We start from the raw sequence: 25,866 nt of genomic DNA, 5'->3' as shown, positions 1-25,866 counted from the left end.
CTTTGTCTAGGACTGTACTTTGGGGTGTGTGGGTGTGTCTGGGACTGTATTTGGGGGATGTGGTTTTGTCTGGGACTGTACTGGGGGATGTGGTTTTGTCTGGGACTGTACTTTTGGGGTGTGGTTTTGTCTGGGACTGTGATAGGGGACTGTGGTCTTGTCTGGGACTGTACTAGGGGGATGTGGTTTTGTCTGGGACTGTACTCGGGGGATGTGGGTGTGGATAATGTAGAAGTGATGGTTATGGAAGGCTGGGTTGGGTGTCAGTTGGTCTGTCTGCCTGGGTGTGGAGAGGTGTGTTGAAAATGATTACACAGGTATTTTATCTACCTGTACACATGGCATGAAAACAAACCATTATCATTTTATTATATTGCAGATTAAGATGGAAATGCAGCAGGGAAGGTTCGGGAGAAGTTTGAAAGCATGATTTCTTCCCATGACGCGCTGGACATACAGGGTCGTACCATGGATGGACCTCGGAGTCAAAACCATAGGCATGGTGGAGATGGTAATTCTAGCAGCAAGCCTTGCCATTATGTCGTTTAAGATGTGCTGTTTGTGCCAAGGCATGGCATCCACTGACAAGGTGTTATTATCATGCTATGAAGGAGAGAGTGATGTTGTTTAATTTAGTCGCATCTTGTACATAGAAATAGTGTTTACATAAATTTATAAAACTGTGCATGCGCAAGCCACCAAGGGGATATAAGAAACTTAAAATCATTAAAATACTTGCAAAGGGTAAAATGATTAAATCATTTACATAAAATTATACACCTGAGATAAAAAAAAGGCAGTCACACAGGCGCTTACACAGGGATGAACGTATATGGATGTTATCTCCGCTAATAACTAGACATTGTAGTCACGCTATGGCAGATATACTGCGGTTGTGACTTTAACTCGCTCCCTCATACTTACACAGTACATACTCTTACTGTGTACTTACTTACAGTACATGTACCTACAACAACAGTTGTACTCACATGTACAAATACATACAGCCACAGTCAAGCCAACATGTACAGTCATATCCTCAGTCATATCCTCATGTCATGAACACAAATATACTAGTATACATACACCCTTGACACATTCACTCAACATTTACAGATACATAATCTCATACCAATGCATACAAGTACATACACCCACGACACAGACACAGACACAGACAGGCAGACAGACACAGCACAGACACAGACACACACACCGATATCTGCAATCATATCCCATTATACAAATATACGCCCTTATATCCAAACAACACATACCTACACCCACACACACTCACTCACTCACACTCGCACACAGAGACATAAAGACAAAGAGACACAGTGTATATTGGATAAGTAGAGTATACTGAACATTGCAATATGAAATGTTCATATATTTAACAGTCTTTTTCTGCTCTGGAGCATCCTATCAATAAAGTTGACTCGATGGTGTTGTACTTCAGGACCTTACATTACATACATTAGCTTTTCGGTACAGCTGAAGTTTATGAAATTGTCAGTTAGGAGATCACTATTAAAAAGTTCATTTCTGATATCTGTGTACATTGGACAGTCCATCATCAAATGTCCATTAGTCTTCGATGACATCCGTACAAAATGAAGAGTGGCGGGATTCAAGAGGTGTCGGTGGTTGAGTGTATTTGACAGTCGGAGAGTCTCACGAAAGTTTAGCTGGTATCGTGACATGGGGTAGAATAAGTGGCTTTCCTGGGTTCTGTTCTCTTTGCCTCCCAACATGTTTTGCGGGGAATTAAATGCATCTAATACGTGCTTCCGTCGCACCGTTGGTCCGTACACATTGTGTCTTTTACGGAGCAGGACTCTAAAACCGTTCAATATTTCTTCACCAACCTACACGCATGGATAGATCTCCTGTTGTCCTGGTGTCTTTTGGTAGTTTGGGTATTCGGAATATAGCATTTTTGGCGCTTCCATGGCAACATGTTTGACTGAAATTAGTGGTAGTGCTCTTTTCTGGAGCAGAACTCTAAAACCATTAACTGTTTCTTCACCAAACTTTGCACATACATAGGTATGGAAGTATATTCACAAATGACAACTTTGGTGTATATTATTGTTAATAAGTAGGGACAATCAGTCATTTTTGTTACATATAGGTTCCCAAGTGGTGTAATATTCTTGGACTTTAGGTAGTATTGGATGTCTGTTTAAAATATTTTTGGCATTTCCATGGCAACATGTTTGACTTCAACTGAAATTGGTGGAGGCGATCCTTTCTGGAGCAGAACTTTAAAACCCTTTCACTCCTTCCACTTTTCTATCTACACACCAAACATTTGACATGGCCATAATTTGTAGACATATTCACGAAGAATTATTTTGCGATGGTGGGGGTTGCTGATAACTTTGTCTTCTTGTTAAACTGTCTGTAAGTCCTTAATTTATTTCCATGTTGGAGATTTCTGTCGTTCCACAAGTCACTGAACCATTGTTCGCCGCCAGCAACGTTACATCTATGTATCGCATAGCGCATAAAACAGCCCGTAGACGAACCGTTCATAAAATCCGTGTTTATAGCCATTTTGACCTCAAGGGCGACAACATAAAATGAATACAAGATTTTATTCTCCGACGCGACCAACTGAAAGCTGATCTTGATAGAGTTCGAGTCCTGTCCTGAAACGTTAGTTTTGCAAATAGACTGAATAATTCGATGCTTTGTTTTGTGAGGCAAGTCTTCGAGCCCATTTCTCCACGGATGGTACAGTTTGAAGTAGAACGAGTCGTTCCAAGATAAAGTCTTCAAGCTCTATTCTGAGCTGGATGTATGCAAGTGTATTTCTTCGTACCTCATACTGCAGAGCTACATGAAAGAGCTGGCTGAAGAAGCGCTTCGTGGAGTTTTGTGAATGTTTCGTTTGCCAACCCTCCTTCTTCGAAATCAATACACCTTGTCTGGAGACAGGACAGAGCTCGAGTTGCTGATTTGGATATTTCCCTCACTGTGACACGTACAACCACAGTCCTGAATACCTATATACATGCATTGTTCTTATGTTATCCTCATGAAAAATTAGCAACAGTAACATGATACTTTTTGGGACGAAAATGAACAACTGTGGTTTTGTCTCTATTCCCAGTAAGTCGCCATTTTGTACACCACTGGTCAACAGCATAAAACACAGATTGTAAACTTTCTTCGTTTGCGGCTAATAACACAATGACGTCACCAAACAGCAAGATGGAAGCAGAGAGGCTTTATGTCTTCTACGAGGTCGTTAATATATATAAAGAACAGTGTTGGTGACATTGAACATCCCTGCTTCACTCTACTGGTTAATTTGAAACTCGAACTTATATAGCTATCCACTCTCACTGAGCTCTGTACGTCCGTGTACAGGAATCTTATGGGTTGTAAATTTTGCCATAAACTCCACCACCAATCTCGATCAACATTATCCAAAGCTTTCTTAAGATCCACAAATTCATGTTGACTGATTACAATGTCATGTTTTTCTGCCTTCAACAAGTGTAAAAAATGTGTATATATGTTCGATACATCCACTTTTTCTTCTGAATTTTTCTGTTCATCTGACGAAATACTATTATCCTTGGTTTAACATGCAACCATAAAGTTTACATGGTACAGATTATATTTTTTTCTATTTTTCTGTAATTATAGGATACTTAAAAAGCGTACAAGGCGCTGGTGAGGCAAGATAATAGCTCTAAATGTTGATGGCTTTCTGAAGTCGTTACTTGCTGGTTTTATAATGTAATGTGTATATGTTTTAAGGCTTCTGCGGGTATTTCGTCGATTCCTGTTGCTTTGTATTAACATATTCCAGTGATGTTGGTACATTAAAAACTGATGATGTCTTGTAGTAATTTTCAAAGTCGCTCTCACAGTTTTCTATATAACGTACTTCTGACTTTATCCGCTGTATGCGCTGTACTGCCCATGGTCCAGTCATTGTATTGTCTATCCTGATATGTTGATATGCTAATCCAGGCAAAAAGCTTATAGTTGATATTTCCAAATACGTAGAACTATGCTTACACAATGCTTGATGTATAGGAGAAAACACGCCTCCGAGGTTTGGGTAGACAATGTAAAACCGGGGGACTCCGTCCCTCGGGATTTCCCAACCCCGATGGTTTTACATTGTCTACCAAAACCGAGAAGTGTTTTCTCTAACATATATACCGTCAATGATGAGTAATTACAATGTAGATGATCATTTAATGAAGCTACGTAACAATAACTGAAGCGAGCGTAAAATTAATTTAATGACAGTAACTATGAGTGAATAATTTAACCCCACCACCTTCGTGCATCCGGTGGCCGTGCGGTAGAGCCTATGGATGAGAGAATTACGGTTCCAATCCCGCTTCAGGAAAACCTTTGTACTGTGAGCGTAATCTTGAACGATACTCTTCAGTTGACACTCATGTATCATTTGAATGTTGATGTTCATACAAAGTTAGGAAAGGTAAAACCTGGGAAGCGGTCTTACTAACGAAAAGTAAAACCTGTCCCACCAAAACAAAAACCTCAAGGAAGGGTATTTTCGGAAAACAAGAGATGACCTAATATATAGTGAGAACCAGACTCTAGGTTTATATACATTGATCTAAAAGGGTCCTAAAAGGATGGCTAAGTATATATGTCATGATAAATACATAATACTTTCAATTAATTCTCGCCTGTGGAAGATCCTGCAGTATAATATTTGTACAATATTTCACTAGTGTAATATCGCTGGACGTATGACGTCAGAATGGTCCAAAGTTGTGACGTCACTATGCTAATGTCGCTGTATTTTAATAAAAATGGTATTACACGGAAGGTCGTTTAGTATCCTCTAGGTATGAACATTCACTTTTCCCCAAAGTAATCCAAGAGAAAACATGAAACTTTCGAATACCTTATGAGGTGTGTGGATCCCGCTCCCTGCTAGGCGCATGCGCACCTGATCGTCTTGGCCTATTTTTCAAAACTGGGGTCTATGCATTCATCTCAGATTACTACGTATGTAATAAAGACTTTTTTAACACTTACGACTTGCCCCACATCGATATTTGATATTTAGAGGCGAATACCTTCCAAATTGATAAAACACACCATATATGGAATGGAAAGAACTGTTTCGTACATGGAAAAGTGCCAACACCAAGCGGTGTTGTCAGTGTTGCCGAATTGGTTTCAGTCACGAGCTGTACGTCGAATAATCATACAGAGCAGTACAAAACTCTGTGTGGTTCACTTGAAACAATATTCGGTCAGTAAACGGCATAAGATCCGTTTTAATGCAACGTTGCATTAATCATTCGAACTTTTTAGTTTAATATTGTAATCTAAGTACGTAACTGTGTTTTGATTAAATTGTTTGGATATCCGTAAAGACCAGGCTTCCTTATACAGTCAGCTTCCAGATCATAAAGAACATTTTTCTAAAATTACGTCAGGCTACGTTCATCGGATATTCACAAACTGAATCGATTATCCTTTTCAGGTTTGCGTCGCGTGTTGTAATTTCTGCAGTCAGTTTTCATCTCGCAACACATGCATTGATTCTACAGTGGGATATTCAATATTAATTTACCTTTGAAAAACATGCTTTCTAATTCTGTGTGCAACACCTGTCAAGCAAAGCGTAACAGCTTTATCTGTATGAGCAAGCGAGATGAAGATGGCAATTGGTACGATAGTGAGTCGGGTGCCTATGTACACAGATCACTTGACAACCACACGTTGATACCAGATTGATCACTTGACAACCACACGTTGATACCAGATTGATCACTTGACAACCACACGTTGATACCAGATTGATCACTTGACAACCACACGTTGATACCAGATTCCACCTCTACCCTAAGGTGAGTACGTATTAGAGTTGATGTTACGTTTATTGTATGTTTATATCCATGATGTAGCCATCCAGAGTAGCAGCAAGAAAATGATGATTCTTTATAGATGACAGCTCGTAATTATACCATGAGTCGCCGTCTGTGTATAGGGTGTTATACCTGACCTAGCAGTAGTTATGTACAAGAGCACAGAACACACGCGTATACTATTACAACATACCGAAACATCAACAGGGATTGGATGAAAAGTTTAATAGCTCATGCAAAGTGGCTTTAAAATGACGGGTTGGCTTTGGTATCGCTTTCATATATTTACGAGCTAGAGAAATTGATCATGATAGTATGTAAATACGTGGAAGTAGTAAGTCTTTGAATTTAGACGCGATACACACAACAAAGAGAGTTGTAAGTTTCATTTAATTATACTTACATACTTATATAAGGAAGTCAACTTCTTTCTTATTATGAACACAACGTTAGAGAGTATATATACTTACTCTTTCATCAGGTGAATGATACGTGAAGCTCCGGGATAGAATAGGTCTTCATTAACCCATTCTTGCCACAAAAAGCGACTATGCTTGTCATAAGAGGCGACTAACGGGGTCAGGTGGTCAGGCTCGCTGACTTGGTTGACACATGTCATCGGTTCCCAATTGCGCAGATCCATGCTCATGTTGTTGATGACTGGATTGTCTGGTCCAGACTCGATTATTTACAGACCGTCGCCATATAGCTGGAATATTGCTGAGTGCGGCGTAAAACTAAACTCACTCAATCACCAGATGAATGAATGGTATGAGTCAAAGAACATAGTTATGCGCCTGTAAGAACAACGGAAGCAATAACACAATAGAGCTGAAGTCAACACTGAACTGATAAATATGTCTGAATACAAGCTGACATTTAAGTCAACCCATAACCGTCAATACGGGAAAATCCGGGTAAAGACTGATTTTTCAGTTTGTTTGTCATAAAACTGTCGATGATCTGGGCCCGTCTCCCCATCTCGTACCGTTTCCCTGACTGGTCTCCCTGACTGGTTTCCATGACTGGTTTCCATGACTGACCATATCAGTCAGGTTGTATCCACGTCACAGGTCAGTGTCTATAATCAGACAATGTATACAAAGACTGACATAACCAGTCAGTCGTCTCGTCTCTATGTTATCGGTTTCGTTCTGTGATCACAGAGGCTTCTTTTAATACAGTAGTGTTTATAGTTTCGATTAATCCAATTTTCCTTTAAAATATTTCCCTAGAAATGAATGTTGGAGAAAACGCTTTCTTAGAAATGCTGTAAAAGCATTAGTGAAGTATGCAAATATCACGTGATGTTCCTGGGTATTCGAATCACTTTGCATAGAATGTCAAAAGAAGAGGAAAAGCGATGTAACAAAAGATGTTGTTGTGAAACCTATCGTCTTCAAAGGTTACTTTTCCCGTGGACAGGTGGACCTTGTGGACATGGAGTCAATGGTCATTGGATCACATAAGTGGATCATGTTCTACCAAGATCACTTTACTAAATTCTGTGTCCCTCGTCCGCTCACCTCCAAATGTGCAAGTGAAGATCAACTGATGGTTCATTTATATTTACGGATAGCGTTGAGAATTAAGGGTCCTGCCGGGAGGGGCGTTTATGATATGAGGGGATACACCGAGTGTTTATTGATTATATTAAACGGGCAAAGGGGATAGAATTTCGGCGCACTTTGGACATATACTGAAGCAAATAGATTGCTTGAGTATATGGAAATTTAAAGAAACTTATTGAAATGATCAAAGTGCCTTTTAAACTGATCAGCAGCTGAAGATCGATCTACATGCTCTGTACCATGGTCCCTCACAGTACTTGTGCGACCTGCGGGGATTGACTGATCCTAGATGGATTCACATAAATCCTGTATGTGTTGCACAAATTAACTGTGACCAGCACTCAGTACAAAACTGTCACTCACCAACCTACCTGGGATGGGCTTGGACGGCGTGTAGGCGATATCAATAGGTTTAATATTTCACAGAAATGACGCAATGGGCGCTAATGAGGTTGGATCCAAAATATCAATTTTGTAGGGAAATGTATCCCGGATGTAATTAAGTACTTGATACAAAAACAAGTCAACACGGAATTTTTTCCTAAGTGGAGCCCTCATTATGGCACCATCTGTAAATTAATACTCAGATTCAGGTCATATCATTACAGTGGAAGCCATCAAAATCCGGCATCCCTCAAATCCGGCATGCCCTTAATATCGACACTAGAATTTGGTCCCGGCAGAATCTGGTTAATTTATGATCATTTGCACGCCGTCTAATCCGGCGTCAGGCTATTCTGTACTCCGGCACAATTAAGACCCCACAACTGACTGTTTCTACAGTAGTTAACGCTCACAAAACCGGCATCCGCTAAATTGGCTCGCCTGTTGATTGGACGTGTATCAACGACACAGCGGATGACTGTTAAATACGGTGGTTAAGGATAAGTAAGAGGGGTAAATTAGGTGAACAGGTTAAAAAGGGAAAAGTTCGCTAAACCGGCACGTTCCCTTTACCGGCATATTTTGCCTGTCCGAACGCATGTAGGCTCCGGGTTAGAATAATGACCTTCAATAACCCATGCTTGTCGTAAGAGGCGACTAACGGGATCGGGTGGTCATGCTCGTTGACTTGGTTGACTCATCTCATCGGATCCAAGTTGTGCAGATCGATGCTCAAACTGTTGATGACTAGATTGTCTGATCCAGAATCGATTATTTGCAGAACGCTAAATTATAGCTGGAATATTGCTGAGGGAAGCGTAAAACTATACTCATTCATAGCTTCAAGTGATACAAGTGATACAAATGACTGATACACTGAGTCTTATGTAACTATCTTCCTGCAGATATACAGAAATGCTGAGGAAAGCAAGCATCTTGATGGTCGGTGTTGGGTTTGCTGGTTTCCTGCTCGTCTTGGCTCTGGTGAGGAAGTAGACATCCGCTAAATCTCAACAGATTAAAATCTGTGTAGGATATACCGGTAGTAGAGAAATATCACTTAGAGTCAGTGTGTATCAGTAACTGCAAAGCCCTACTTAATGTCTTTTCCCGTCAGTGTGTATCGATTACAACAAAGCCCTACTTAGTGTCTTTTCCCACCTGTGTGTACCAGTAACAGCAAAGCTCTACATAGTGTGTATTCCTGTCAGTGTGTATTGGTAACTGCAAAGCCCCACTCAGTGTCTTTTCCCGTCAGTGTGTATCGGTAACAGCAAAGCCCGACTAAATGTCTTTTCCCGTCAGTGTGTATCGATAACAGCAAAGCCTCACTTAGTTCTTTTCCCAACAGTGTGTATCGGTAACAGCAAAGCTCTACATAGTGTGTATTCCTATTAATGTGTAACCATACTTAGTGTGTATTCCTGTCAGTGTGCACGGGTAACAGCAAACTCCTACTTAGTGCGTATTTATATTTATCAGTATTACTGTGAGTTTGTTACCTACTTAGTGTGTATTCCCATCAGTGTGTACCGGTAAATGCAAGCCCCACTTAGTGTGTATTCCCGTCAGTATGAATCGTTAACCAAAAAAAACATACTTAGTTTGTATTCCTGTCAGTGTGTACCACTAACTGCAAAACCCTGCTTTGTCTGTATTCCCGTCAGTGTGTACAGGTAACAGCTAAACCCTACCTACTTAGTGTGTATACCCGTCAGTGTGTACAGGTAACAGCTAAACCCTACCTACTTAGTATGTATTCCCGTCAGTGTGTACAGGTAACAGCAAACCCCTACTTAGTGTGTATTCCTGTGTATGTGTAACCCTACTTAGTGTGCACTCCTGTCAGTGTGTAACCCTACTTAGTGTGTATACCAGTCAGTGTATAGCCCTACTTAGTGTGTATTCCTGTTAGTGTGTAACCTACTTAGTGTGTATAATCCGTTGGTAGATGACCAGATGGTGGCCACACGAATATACGTGCAAACACCTAGTTGCGAGTACACCAACGTGCAGTAAAACATGGACAAAGTACTGTGACTATCTGTCCCAGCCCACCCACTGTGAATGGGTACGTCGTAAGGATGGGAAAGCCACATAAACTCGGTGCGTTTTGTAGACTGTAAGAGTTGTATCGTCCCCAGGGAGTTGAGATTGAAAATACTATGTGCCGTTGTGATGGACATCCAATGGTCGAGGGAAAATCATAGGGCCCTGGAGCAGTTGAACTAACTGGATGTCGGCGCTCTACTAATATCTAGTAGTAGTCAGTGTGCATTACCGTGGAAAAAAATATCTGAACCATGATCTTTTTTGTCGTTCCCAAATTTACTAGTAGCCACAGAAACTATCCCCACACCACTACAACCACTATAACCACATCTTCAGATGCACACTCCGGCACAGCGATGACCTAGCATAACATCACTGCCACAGGCTAATTTGCATATCACGTGACCGGGCTTTTCTCATGTTTGTAAACAAATGCGCACATTCATCAATATGCTGCGACTGGCATAAGGCAAGCATAATTTCATAATTATTTACACTTTTACGTAAATATGTTTCTACAACTGTGTCAGTAAGATTTAACAACACATATTTATATTTCACACCGGCTGCATCGTTTGCTATCCATTAGGCTTCGACGACAGCACGTGGAGCCGTGCAACCCATGTAAACAAAGGATCGCTCTGCAAATCGAAATAGTGTTACAAGTTTTAGGATAATTTCTCAGTGAAACTGAACCATTGTAACAACGATGTTTAATTAGATGTGTAGACTCATCAAAAATAAAACAGTTATCAAATTTTTACAGTATATTGACTGAACTGTGAAAGATGTGAGGAATCGTCATTGCCAAAAATTTGGTCATGGTGCCAGAACTTGTACTCGCAGTCAGATATGTTCTCGCTGCGGTGGTGCTCATGCCAATTCTGACTGCAACAATGCAATAAAGTGTGCAAACTGTGATGGTGAGCATTTGGCCTCGTCCAGGTCCTGTCCCATCTTCGTTTGTCACTCAAAAATTAGGAAAGTTAAATGCACAAATAATCTATCTTATTTTGAAGCTAAAATGTTGGTGCCAGATCCGTTTTCAGTTCCATGAACATTATCCTTTTCTGCTGTAGCATCTTCTCCTGCCCCTATGAAAAAAGTTACTACAATGCCTACATCGTGCCAGACTGAAAATTCATGGATTCATGATAAACAAATATCTGTAAGTGAAAGTATCCTATCAAGTCAAACGACAAATACATCGGCCTCTTAAACCGAAAGCCCACCATTGAAGATCACAGAGCCAGAATCTCCAGAACTTTCTGACACTGAGAGCAATGTTCTTCGTCAAACAAGGAAAGAAAAAAAAAACAGAAGAAAAAAAGACGAAGATGCTTCAACACTTGGAGGCGCCACCTACTTTGCAACCACCTGTGGAGGTTCACAATTCTTTTGAACCGCTGGAAATGGAGGTTACTACTCCGTTTCAAACCAAAAAAAATGTTCTTCCTTCACGTTCTCGTTCACCCATTAACCCTCCATGAGTGCAAGTCACATTATACAGTGAAATTGTAGGGGACTTCAGAACAATTTCAATGATCTGCAGTTATTAATTCAAGATTACAAACCATGGGTAATTTGTTTACAAGAAACTTTCCTTAAGACAACAGATAAATTTCATTTACGGCTTCACAATTCATATCATCACTATTCTCCCACGGGAGATAAAGCTACTGGTGGATCGTCAGTACTAGTGCGACAGGGTGTGATTCACAGTCCTGTTCCTCTAGCTACGCCCCTTCAGGCTGTTGCAGTCCGAGTTACATTAATCATTGTGTTTACTCTTTGTTCTTTGTATATACCATCGTCCCATTCACTTAAACAGTCTGAACGCCAGGCTCTATATGACCAACTCCCTAAGCCATGTGTCATCATGGGTGATTTGAATGGTCATAACCCAATTTTGGGTTATAATGATACAAATACCAAGGGCAAAGTACTTGACGAGTTTTTCTTGAATAATGATTTGCGCATTTTTAATGATGGTTCTCACACGTATTTACATCCTGCCACTGGCACGTATTCGTGCCTTGATTTATCACTAGTTGATTCTAATTTGCTTCCAGAATTCAAATGGTCAGTCCACGATGACCTCTGTGGAAGTGATCATTTTCCTACCATTCTAAAATCTGTGATACTCTGACGTCCTTCCATTGTCTCGATGGGATTTTACTAAAGCTAACTGCGCGTTGTTTGAAACTCTTTACTTTAACAAACTGCAACCTGTTCATTTTTTAGATGTTCCCCATGCCATAAAATGTTTCTCTAAAGAACTTCACAAAATAGCAGATGAATGTATCCCGAAGTCCTGTACACATCCTCACATCCGTAAACCATGGTTCAACAATGCTTGCTTGCAAGCAAGCTAGGAAGGCGCGTAAAAAGGCAGAACAATACTTCCGCCGCCATCCATTGGTCCATAATTTGAATAAATTCAAAATGTTAAATACTAAAGCCCTGCGTACATTTAAACAAAATAAACAAACTCATGTCTCAAAGATAAGTTCACGATCACCAATGTCTAATGTATGGAACATGATCAAGGAAATTAAAGGTAAGGGTACTAAATCAAGCATACACCATCTAAAAATGGAGATCAGTTGTTAACTGATCAATCGGATATTCCTAATAAACTAGGTGAAACACTTGCAAAACATCCTTCCTCATCAAACTATACACCCCAATTTAAAAAATACCAAAAAAGCAGGAATAGAAAACTATTAATTTTCATTCAGATAACGGGGAAGATTACAATGAAATCTTCTCTATTTCTAAGCTCCACACTGCACTTGAACAAGCTCATGATACTGCTTCAGGAAGTGACAATATCCATTATCAACTCCTGAAACATTTACCAGAACCGTGTTTAGAAACATTATTAAGTATCTTTGATGACATTTGGACCTCTGGTAACTTCCGTTCTGATTATTACAATCAAGATCAGGGTGTGCCGCAAGGCAGCATTTTGTCTGTTACTTTATTTAGCATCAAGATCAATAGTTTAGCAAAGGTTGTAAATGATTCAATTGCTGGATCACTTTTCGTGGATGATTTAAACATTTCCTGTCGCGGTAGAAATATGCATACCATTGAACGGCAACTGCAGCTGTGCTTAAATAAATTAAATAAGTGGTGTCGTGAAAAAGGCTTTAAATTTTATAAGTCGAAAACTAATTGTATCCATTTCTGTAAGAACTACAAACCGCATAAGGACCCAGAACTGTTTTTAAATGGCGCCCCTATCAAGGTTGTTAAGGAGGCCAAGTTCTTAGGTCTGATTTTCGACTCCCATTTAACCTTTCTTCCGCATATCAAATCCCAAAAAACTAAATGCCTGAAGGCACTCGATTTATTGAACGTCGTTTCTAATACAAAATGTGGAGGTGATCAAGCTACCCTCCTACACCTATATAGATCACTTGTTCGTTCGAAACTTGATTATGGTTCAATTATATATGATGGAGCCTGCAAGAGCAACTTAAAACTATTAGATTCTGTCCATCATCAAGGTCTAACACTTTGTCTTGACCCCTTTCGAACTTCACCTGTTGACAGCCCGCTGACCATCTCCTGAACAGCGCCGTACAAAATTAGCTTTACAGTATGTAACAAAACTATATTCGAACGAGTCAAACCCTACATATAATTGTGTTTTCAATCCTCTCTATGAGGATTTATACAATAAGAAATCTTCTCTTGTTCCACCTCTTGATTTAAGAATAAAACCATTTATTTCCGCTTCCGGAATTGAGCTGGATAATATAGCTCCTCTCCGTTTTCTTTCTTCTCCTCCTTGGCAATTGGTTGGGCCACAGGTTGACTTAACATTAAGTGCATTTAAAAAATCAGAAACTAATGAATTACAATATAAACACGAATATAATTAAAACATAAATATAGCAATTATAAATCCTTATCTACAGATGGGTCCAAGGACGGTGGCGCAGTGGCTTCTGCCACTGCCATTGGATCCAGAACAATATCTTCTAGATTACCGGATAGCAGTTCTATTTTTACCGCTCAAGCTAATGCCAACTTAACGGCTCTTAAATATATTCAAAGCCACCCTAAATGTAAACAATATATAATCTATTCCGTCCAACTTTCTTTCTTGCCTTCAGGCTATTAAAAATTTGTCTTGTAAACATCCATGTTGTTAAGTCAACTTGTGGCGGAGGAGGAGAAAGAAGACGGGAAGGCGATATACTTTCCAGCTCAATGCCGGCAGAAGAAATAAATGGTTTAATTCTGTGTCCCAGAGGCGGAACAAGAGAAGACTTTTTGTTATACAAATCCTCATAAAGGGGATTGAAAAAACAGTTATAGGCAGGGTTAGAGTCATTAGAATATAATTTGGTAATGTATTGTAAAGACAACTGTAAACGTCGTTGTGAAAGTGATGGTTCATCGGCCTCAACATATAGACTGTCAACAGGAGAAGTTCTGAAGGACCCAAGACAAAGTCTTAGACCCTGTTAGGTTGCTTTTGCATGCTCCACCATACACAATAGAACTGTAATCAAGTTTCGAACGGACCAGTGATCGATAGAGGTGTAGGAGGGTAGCTTGATCCCCTCCCCATTCATATATTTTGTTTAAACACAACTGCATTTGGCGTTCAATAGTGTGCATATTTTTACTGCGACATGAAATATTAAAATCATCCACGAAAAGTGATCCATCTATTAAATCATTTAAAACCTTGGATAAATTGTTGATCTTAATGCTAAAGAATGTAACAGACAAAATACTGCCTTGTGGGATACCCTGATCCTGATTATAATGATCAGACAGGGTTCAACCCACTCTGATTTGAAATTGCCTGTCTTTTAAAAAGTTGCATATAAATTGAGGCAAACGGCCTCGCAATCTAAAGTCATATAAATCTTTTAAAATACCATATTCCAAAGTAGTGTCATACGCTTTTTCGAGATCAAAAAAGACAGACACAGTATGTTGTTTATTGATAAGTGCGTTTTTAACAAATGATTTTAAACGCACTAAGTGATCGACAGTACTTCTGTTTTTTTACGGAAACAACATTGTATATCTGTTATAAGGTTATTAGTTTCCAAGTACCAAACCAGTCGATTATTTATCATGCGTCCCATGGTTTTGCAAACACAGCTAGTTAGTGAAATTGGTCGATAAGTAGAAGGATCGATAAGATCGCGTCCAGGTTTAGCAATTGGAACAGTTATAGCATCACGCCATGAAGAAGGTAATTCCCCGGATGTCCAAATATTATCAAAGGTATTTAAAAGTGTCTCTAAACAGGATTCTCGTACGTGCTTCAGGAGCTGATAATGTATGTTATCAGCACCTGTAGCAGTATCGTGAGCTTGGTCAAGAGCTTTATGAAGCTCGTGAATAGAAAACAATTCATTATAGTCTTCCCCATTATCCCTGTCGAAATTAAGAGGTTTCTTTTCTGGTTGCACTTGACATTTTTGAAATTGGGGTTCATAGTTAGAGGAGGAAGAGTGTTTAGCTAAAGTTTCACCTAATTTATTTGCAATATCTGAAGTATCTGTTAATATTTCAGTTCCATTTTTAAGGTGGTTGATGCCAGGTTTAGAGCCTTTACCTTTGATTTTTTGTACCATATTCCACACTTTGGACATGGGCGTGCGCGAATTCATTTTTGACTCATAATTCTGCCAAGATTGACGTTTACCTTGTTTAAAAGTACGTCGAGCTTTCGCATTTAAGATCTTAAATTTATTGAGATTATGGAACATGGGATGGCGACGGAAATAGTGTTTAGCCTTTTTCCCTGCCTTTCTTGCTTGTTTACAGTTGTTATCAAACCATGGTTTTTGTATGTGAGGAACAGCAGAGGACTTAGGTATACATACATCAGCAATTATATTTAGTTCATCCGAAAAACATTTGATGGGATCAGGAATGCCCATGAATAGTTCGGGTTTCAATTTGTTAGTGCAAAGAGTTTCATATAAATGCCGGTCAGCTTTTTTGAAATTCCACCGTGATGACGGAGGGACATCAGATAGGGACACAGGTTTCAATATAGTTGGGAAGTGGTCACTTCCACAGAGGTCACCGTGGACTGACCATGTGAATTCATTCAACAAAGTTGAATATGCGAGAGACAGGTCCAAACATGAATATGTACCTGTACCAGGATGTAAGTAAGTTTCTGATTCATCATTAAAGATGCACAAGTCGTTATCAGATATGAATTCTTCAATCACTTTTCCTTTTTGATTAATATTTGAACTTCCCCATAACGGATTGTGTCCATTTAGGTCACCCATTATGATAAATGGTTTAGGAAGCTGGTCGTATAACTTTTGAAGTTCAAGCTTCTGAATATTTGAAGAGGGAGGAAGATATAGAAAACAAAGTGTGAAGGTAATTTGCAGTGTAACACGAACTGCTACAGCTTGCAGGTTTGTTGTCAGGGGAATAGGACTGTGAACAACACCCTGTCGTACCAGAATTGAAGCGCCAGCAGTAGCTCTAACACCTGGTGGGGAAAATGAATGAAAAGAATTATAACGTCTTAGATCACATTTATCTGTATGTTTTAGGTATGTCTCCTGTAAACAAATAGCTGATGGACTTAGATCTGCTGTTAATAATTGCAGTTCATGGAAATTATGCTTAAGGCCTCTGAAGTTCCACTGAAGAAGATTGGAATGGCTCATGGTGGTTCTGAAGAAGGAGCAAAATCCATCTCAAGAGGGTCAAAAACGTTGTGTAGATCTAGTGATGATTCATTAGGACTGGGAATCTTGGTTTTAAGTTTCTTGAGCTGTTTTTTCTTTTGTTTGGATGATTTTTTTTAAACTTTTGTTTCAGGAACAGGTGTAGATTGAGATGCACATTTTTCACTGTCTGAAACACTCGTCAGGCTGATAGATGATTGAGTTAAAAGCTTTGGGTTTTCCGATTTGGCCCATGTCAGATCAGTCTGACATGCAATCAAGCTAGTGGATATAGAGCCGGACACGGCTGCTGCATATGTTTGAGTTGAGTGAGGTAATCGGCAAGCAACTACCTTTTTCGCTTCTTGAAATGAAATGTTGTTTTGACATTTAACTGTCAACACAGCCTTTTCAAATATCCAGGAAGGGCAAATTTTGAATGACGCGTCATGTTGACCCTTACAGTTTACACAGTGGGGGTGTGCTCTACAACCAGAGCTGTCATGACTCCCTCCACAAAGATAACACACATTGCATGATTTGAAACCATGTCCAAAAAGTTGTAACACCGGAGTGGATTTGGGATGTACACCTCCACCCCGATGTTAAAATAGCCTGCTTTTATGGATCTAGGGACAGATGACAAAAAACATGTAAGCAGGTATGTATTGTTTGGGACAGTCACTTCTCCATCTCTTCTCGAAAATCGTTTAACTGGTGTGACGTGCTGTCCTTTGAGTTCTGTTAGTATTTCATCCTCTGTCATTTCTGCTAAGCAACGTGCTCTATCACGAATGATCCCCCGACTTGAATTTAACGTTCTGTGCACAGAGACAGTAACTTCAGTGTTTGCAAAAAGTGAACATTTCAAAAGACTGGTTGCTTGCTGCTGTCGTGCGCACTCTACTAAAAGAGCACCACTCTGGAGCCGTGAAACATTTGATACCTCGCCACAAATACCTTCAATTGCTTTGGATATTGCAAAATTGTCAAGGGGAGTCCACTTTTAGATTCTACAACAAGAAATCTTGCACTAGAATTTGAAGTTTTTGGAAGAGAAATATCGTCATCAGAAGACAATATCTCAGCCTCCAAACGTCTCTTTTTCTCATTTCGGTTAGAACCAGAATAATTGTGAGCCATGATTATGTGAAAGAGATTCGGCAGCCCTGCTCCCCACCCATCATGGAGCGTCAACAACAACGGTGTCTAACTGCATCGGGTCTCCAGCATGCAAACACCAGGGATACAGGAATGCTATACTCCAGCGAATATGACATGAATAGCTATATCTGTTTACTAAGTTTATCGTCAGGCTGGTTCTGTCCATAACAATAACTTAGAAACGTATCGAACACAGTAGTCAACATCACCAGATTGGCAAATGAGCCACCGCCTTCTGGCACAAGACTCTAGGCAATTTAATATCAGGAATAATTGTAATTTCAAAAAGCCAAGACCAAATGATATATTAAATTTGTGAAATACTACTCACTATGCACAGGGCCTGGCATGACCAGCCGATTGGTAGAACCGGGTCCATTCTACCACCCGTCTAGGTGAAGTCAGGGCCAAAGTGGCGTGTTGAGCAACAGGAACACGGTTCCAGGAACCTATTGCCTTCAACCACCAGGATTCCCCCCCCTCCACCGACACACGGCCGCAACCCACGGTAAACGGGTTGGTGGACCGGGTCCACAACGGGGGTCTTGGCAAGCTCTTGGCTTTACCCAGTACCCACCACGAGGAGGTGGCTCGCCACGGGTGCCAAGCATGTCGTTGGCATGCCGTGCAGCAAATATATCTATGCAGTGACGGTACGAGAATGATCATCTTGTCAATCTGACGTCAGGAAAACATTCAAAGGATCGTTGCAGTGTACATTTCACTTTCAGGTATTTGCTACTTCGGACAGATTATTTTAGAGAAAATATTTTCAAATCAGGAGTTTGGCTTTGCGGTGAGGATCAGTACCAAATAGTGATAATGATTAAAGTCATAAAATATATACATTAGCATCTCAGCAAATATTTCACATCAGGAAAGTTGAAACCAGAAGTCTAACTTTACCACGTGACTCAGACGGTAGTTGTGGGTACTGTTGCCCTTTTAAGTATGATGGGTGCTCTTTCCGTGTCTGTGACGGAGCTTGCCCATACAGTGAGGGTGTTATGCCCAATAGAAGCAATAATACTCCTACGATGGGGGCTATTCCTGTGTCGTTGACAGAGCTTGCCCATACATAGTGGGTGCTATGCCCAATAAAGAAGTATTAATAACAACCCTACTCTGACTTCAAAATTCTAAAATGCTGAATATTGCTTTGCTGTTAATGCCTTAATATTGACACATGATAAAAATGTGGTTATGGGCATCTGGACAAAAGAATATTTCTATTCTGACTTCATTCTATATCTATATAAGTAATCAATGTTCACATGCACGAAATAGAATATAGTAAAGACATAAGAAGGTAGTGATGTACTGGTCTATGATCAAACGTACCCAATTGCTTTATCAACACTAGCACATTGTATATCCTGCACTCAGTTCATTTAAGTACACATAGATAAGTAAGTCCTAATGATCTGTCTTGTACACAATGTCCATGTTGAAGATGTTCATAAGGTGGCTTCTGGGTGAATACAGGATCTCCATGGGAGAGATGCACCTACTTTCCTGGTCTGTCATATCTTGCTGTTCCATCCTTAACGTGTAGGTGGTCCATTAGGTGGTTGCTGAATGATGCTCCATTCAAGATGGCAGTGCTGGGGGAACATCTCTTCGTTTTGACGTAGAACGTGGGGAATCATCGTTGATACATGATGTTAATGGTAGGCACATAGAGAGGTTTCAAGCTTTGGAGCACGTTAGTGTCCACGGTATAAAAATAGGGCCTCCCCAGCAATAGCAGCCATTATCCAACCTCATGTAAGAATGTCGCGTTTTAATTGGTTCACGTGACTCTGATAAAATACCGTGTACCCCCGTCATGATCTGCGAGCAGGGAGAACAAAAGTCGTATCATCCCGCAACGCCTCGGTGACCACGCGAAATGAGAAACGCGTACGTCGCCAAACCGTTAGTAACGTTTGCAGCACTGAGGTCAGTCGATCACCCGGTGTCAACGTGGCATCTCACATAAATAAAAACAAGTTGATTCGATGCGTATTATCATTATTATTGTTTTTGATTTGGTAAAAACATAAATGCATTATCACATTGCGTCTCGGGAAATACGGGGTTTTATCAGTCCCTTGTAAGGTTGTACTCCCCTGGTCTCCGTATTTCCCGAGACTCGATGTGATGAACACCATGGATGCGCCCTTGAGCCTCTCGTCCCACTTCGACGAAACGGGGCTGCAGTGTAACCCTAGCATTGGATTAGTTTTCCTTCTTTAAAACTCTGGTTTTGCAGAGGATCAAATTTTGAGGATATGTTAAAGTGAGCACGCGATTAGCTGATGACTGTTTTCCAGGCATGATGACCAGTTTTGTTTCCGGTCAGTCATCAGCGGGTGTCAAGTTTCTAGTGTTGTGAAACTCGCGATTGACATTTATTAGTGGTGAAGATTACATTTTGAGGATGTGTTAAAGTGAGCATACAATAATAGCTACATCCTTACTATAGTATCTATATATATACAATTCCTATACAAATACAAGTATACTTATGTACATTCATACAGTAACACATACAATAATACCTACAAAATCCCATAGGAAAAAATTCTTTGGACAAAATCCCTTTCAAGAACATGGTACAATATCCCGTTTATATTTGTTATTGCTACCCTTTTTCACCAAGACCCCAGTGAGTTAATTATCATCTCATCATGAGAGAAGCTAGTGAGATATGTTGATTGGCATGTTTTCGTAACAAAGGCCGGTGGTTGAAATGTTAAATTGTATAAGTGTTTCTGTTGTGATGACAGTTTATATCAGTGTTCTAGTGTACCATCGTCATAATATCAATTACATGTTTTTCAAACAGGAATAAAAAGAATTGTGTTAGTCACTCGTGGATTCGCACAAAATACAGTGATAAACTGTTTGGAAATATCCCAATCATTGTGCTTCATCCATCCACATCTGAACATATACAATAGAAGAAGTTATTATCTATAAATATTTTATATTGAAATGTTGGGTTTTGTACATACAGAACTGACAATCTGAGTTTACACCCAGTTCCGTCCTGTCCAATCAACCGGGAAAAATGGAGGCAGTTTGTTTGCAACCCACAGACGTAATAGCATGCCATGTGTACAGGAATCGCACTTGCCTGTCTGTGTAATTACATAATGTGACACAGACAGACCCCAGGTGCACGAGCCATAAATCAATGTAGTTTGTTTATGGTGTATAGCCTGATAGGTGTTAAGTTGGTCAATGATTGAAGTTGAGAATTGTATATTGTCATTAGCAGACATGCAGAGAGACAGGTGTCAATAAACAGACAATGAGTTTTGAGACTGCTTGTCATAATCAATATACTTCTCTCTGGTTCCATATACATGATTTAAAACATTTCAATTTTCAGGCTGAACAGTGAAATTATCATTTCTAATACTAAACATTTTTTTTAAAACATGGGTTGCAAATATGCAGGTATTGTACCAGTGTATTGTTATTACTGCCGACCCAAGATGCTTGTAACCACAAGAAACTTCCCTTGTTCTCCAAGTTCGACAGCAACGACACTCTTTGCATACATCACTTGTTGTGTTTATACGAGTTGGCTTCCCGGTTCAATTTTATCACTGCACATCTGCAATGGGTGGTGAAACATCCGGTTGTATCGTACTTGTAGGTTTTAAACAAGGGAAAACAACATCTTTTTAAGAAAGTCTATATTAAATTATATGTGTTTAATATTATTTAACTAAGATAATTCTGGTAGCGAAACAAAAATATCAGATCAGTTGATCACGCTGAGTGCGTATTACTTGGAATAAACATGAAGCTACCACTCACGCAGGAGTGTCATCAAAAAATCTGCCACAAATTTCTGCAGGAAAAATGTCTGCCAGAAATTCCTGCAGAAAAATATTCTGTCAGAAAGTTCTGCAGAAATGCATTTTCAGAACCAATTTGTGAGCTTTTTAAAACGTGAACATACTGGCACATGAACTTTTCGTGTTCATCTCCTCGAGATTCTTCCAGTGATATAAAATATGTCTTTGTAGCTTGCTCCCTTCTGTGTGTCAAGTTAGGACTCGCTGGCCATTCTTAAGTTGTCCTGCCCGGCCTTCACGTAAGGAGTGTTTCATATTAGATCCAACATTTAATAATGAATCAATAGGATTAAAAGTCTGGAGAATACGAAATTACCAGACTCAATGGCGTTCACGCACGCACGCATGCACGCACACACACACGATGCAATACCTAACACAATACTGATAATTTACGCTTCTTATGAATGAGGTGTTGCCCAATGGTCTACTGATATTATGTGCGTGTTCCCCAAAGGTCCACTGATAAAGTGTATGTTTAGTCCGAAGGTCTACTGATAATAGGTATGTGTTGCCCAAAGGTCTACTGATAATATGTATGAGGTGTCACCCAAAGGTCTACTAATACTGATAATATGCGTCTTCTGACCAAAGGTCTACTGATATGGGTTGCTCAAAGGTCTACTGATACTATGTATGTGATGCCCAAAGGTCTACCGATATGTATGATGTGATGCCCAAAGGTCTACTGATGATATATAAGTGGTGCCCTGATGTCTACTTATATGTATGTGTTGCCCAAAGGTCTACTTACAACAGATGTATGTGTTGCTCAAGGGTCTACTGATAATATGTATGTGTTGCCCAAAGGTCTACTTACAACAGATGTATGTGTTGCGCAAAGGTCTACTGATAATATGTATGTTTTGACCAAAGGTCTACTGATAATATGTATGTGTTGCCCAAAGGGCTACTGATATGTATGTGTTGCCCAAAGGTCTACTGGTAATATGTATGTGTTGCCCTAAGGGTGAGTGAGTGAGTGAGCGGCGGTCTGTAAATAATCGAGTCTGGATCAGACAATCTAGTGATCAACAACATAAGCATCGATCTGCGCAATAGGGAACCGATGACATATGTCAACCAAGTCAGCATGTCTGACCATCCGATCCCGTTAGTCGCCTCTTACGACAAGCATAGTCACCTTTTATGGCAAGCATGGGTTGCTGAAAGCCTATTCTATCCCGGGACCTTCACGGGGTGTTGCCCTAAGGTCTACTGATAATGTGTATGAAGTGTTTCCCAAAGGTCTACTGATAATGTGTGTGTGAGGTGTTGCCCAAAGGTTTACTAACAATATATGTATGTGTTGCCCAAAGGTCTACTGATAAAATGTGTTGTAACGGAACGGCCAAGGACTAGTCGAAATATACTAGTAGACAAACTGCAAAAATAAAAATGGATGCTGCCACCAGTCACAAAATGTGACAAAATAAATACGAGTTAGGAGACGAAGTTCGGTGAACATATATCACAAGGACCTGACAGATGGTGAATGTAGAAACACAACAAGTTGATAAAGTTCCAGTAACGATTTTATTTAATAATCACCAAACTGAAAATACATGGTGTGTCTTGACACAATGACGACTGTCATCTGGAGTGTCACCTGGGATGGATACCCTGCTTGTCCACCTGTGTCCTAGTGGCTGTAGCAGTCTTGCAATACTGTATGCCAGTCTTAGTTGAGACCCCTGGACTGTTGAATGAATTAACTGTACAATCAACCTCGAAACGTGAAAGTGTATGAACTTACAGCAACCGGAACTGGATCATTATAACGTAAATAAGACATTCCGGAATTCACGTGAACCGGAATGAATGACAGAGAGGCCACCACACCTCCGACATCTGTCAACTGTGTCAATGAATTACAGCCATCACTCAAATGGACATTAAGTCATATGATCAGCTGCAGATATATTTCCTGATGGCATACATGACAATGTTGAGCTACATGCTTTCTCTTGGTGATCAGATATATTGCATCAAATATCTTTGATTTTAAACTTGGCAACATCTGATTTCCTGAAAATATCATTACCGGTGTCCTCGTTTCCTGTTTCATCTCCTGGGAGCGAATCCACTGCAACTGCCTCTTCAAATCCCTTGACTTGGCTGTCAGTTCAAAATTATGGCACATTATCTGTAACCACATTTAGTTACATAGCTGAAGATGAGAAAAAATGCTGACGTCAATGAATTACAGCTATTATTCAATTGGACATTTAGTCATATCATTAGATACATTTTTTACTGAGAATTATATCTTTTGAAAGAATTATTTATTCAAGGACTTGTCCATTGGAAACCAAAGCAATATTAACTAAAATATGTTAAAAGGTGAGTGAGTAGGATTCATTCTAGGACTTTCGTAATAGGCTGTACCACTGACGCTAATTTGCATGGTTTTCAACCTGTATCAGATACAAAGCTGACACACTGTTCAATTTCATTGTTCAAGGAAATCAAATACCATGGACATACAAATTGTAGGCAGTAGAGAACTGCATTCAGAATCTGAAAAGGTGGAATGTTTCAATCAATTTCACTTAAAAATAATGTACCCTATACCTGTGATGCTTCACAGCCCAAAACATGAATAATGAATCCTAAAATACATTTTTTAAATCTTTAATAAATGTACTATTACGAAGAGCACTTGTTTTAGTGACAATTGTTTTTGCAGTGTATTTTCCTACCAGTGACACTGACCTTCAAAACATATGGAGATCTTTCAGTGAAAATGTCTGATGTTTCACCTGGACAGAGAAGCTAATAAGAATCTGATCATAAAAAGACACATATTTTAATACCTGAATATGAACGACTAAAACTATTGTTATGTTGAATGTTAGTCATGTTATAACAGTAACTGTAAATAGGTTACTTGCCTACTGATCCAGTGACGAACACCAAAGATGAAGCTGCATCTGAATCTGAAAAAAAACAACCTGCACTAAAAAACCAACAGACAGATGATGTCAAGGTAAAGCCAAACTAATGTTTAGTCAAATATAGTGTTGTGAGCATCTCATGGAATAAAAGTGTATTAAAGAAAAGTAATGCAATTTCATAGTGGGTGGAGCATGTTAGGTAGTTGGGTGGGTGGCTGATGTAGTACCAACCTTTGTTGTCATATGTGTAGCCTGAGATACTTGCGGACCTGGGAGACAGGATGATGTCAGGCTTCTTGCATGCGCTGTCATTTGAGGGGCAGAGATGCAAGGAGTTTGCGCATTGGCCGATTACGGGATTTCCCCAGTCAATGGCCCGATGTTAGCTTTATAAGTCTACCCAAAGTAGGGATTTGTCAATTGTCCGCTACCCATATCGGGTAAGTTATCTAGCTGTGACTCTAGTCTTGAATCAAGACCAAATTATTTTTTCACTCACTGTTTACTGTTTCTGGGAGATTGTATTAACTTTGTGATAGATTGGCGAGAGGGAAATTAGCATAGGAATAGGTAAGTTTTGTTTGGGAGTAGGTATAAGCAGTGGATGTAAGAAAAAGTTAACTGTATTTAAGCGGGTTTTAGATAGACAGGGAGGGAAAGAAACACGTAGGACTGTTTGTTTCTGAGTATATGACTGGATCTATCTTTTTTAATACAAAAAAGAATAATGGAAGCATAATACTCTTTTCTCGTGACTTTGAGTTAAATTGGGAAAACATGTCAGGAACCAGTCACACACCACCCGCAGACAAGATGTACTGACCACGTCAAGAGATCTATCATAAAACACAACACAAAGTGTATTACTTCAGTAACCATCTGATACTTGTCAAATATTTGAAACGTTTTGCTGTCACTGGACATCTGTTCATTCATGCTATTGTGACTATTGTAGTATCATAGATTATCCTGTATTGTAAACCAAAAGTCACGAAGCTCTGTAATCTGATTGGTTGAAAAACATGATCAAGTGGTATTTGATTCCAGGGAAAACTTTTCGCTGCATATTGACACGTATTAATATTGCACAAAACTGTTTTGCTGCATCAACAGTAGCGTTGTCCGCAAATCAAAATCGACACAAAATCGGAATAACGTCACAAATGAGCAGGTCCAGATGCCACGGATATTTTAATCTTAAACTCAATTCTTGTTGATATAATTGATATCAGTAGACATTTTGGGGGAAATGCTCTATATACCACGCAGATTTTAGTTCATAAGACATTGCTGAAACATTACAAAAACCATACACATTCACTCTTATTCATGAGAGCTGCTTTCATACAGCTTTAAATACTAGTAATATGCAGTTCAAAAGGAAC

This window comes from Haliotis asinina, chromosome 13 (genome assembly GCF_037392515.1).
Source record: "Haliotis asinina isolate JCU_RB_2024 chromosome 13, JCU_Hal_asi_v2, whole genome shotgun sequence".
Classification (NCBI taxonomy): Eukaryota; Metazoa; Mollusca; class Gastropoda; order Lepetellida; family Haliotidae; genus Haliotis; species Haliotis asinina.
The sequence above is the reverse complement of the archived record's forward strand: the minus strand, read 5'-3'. Positions refer to the sequence as shown.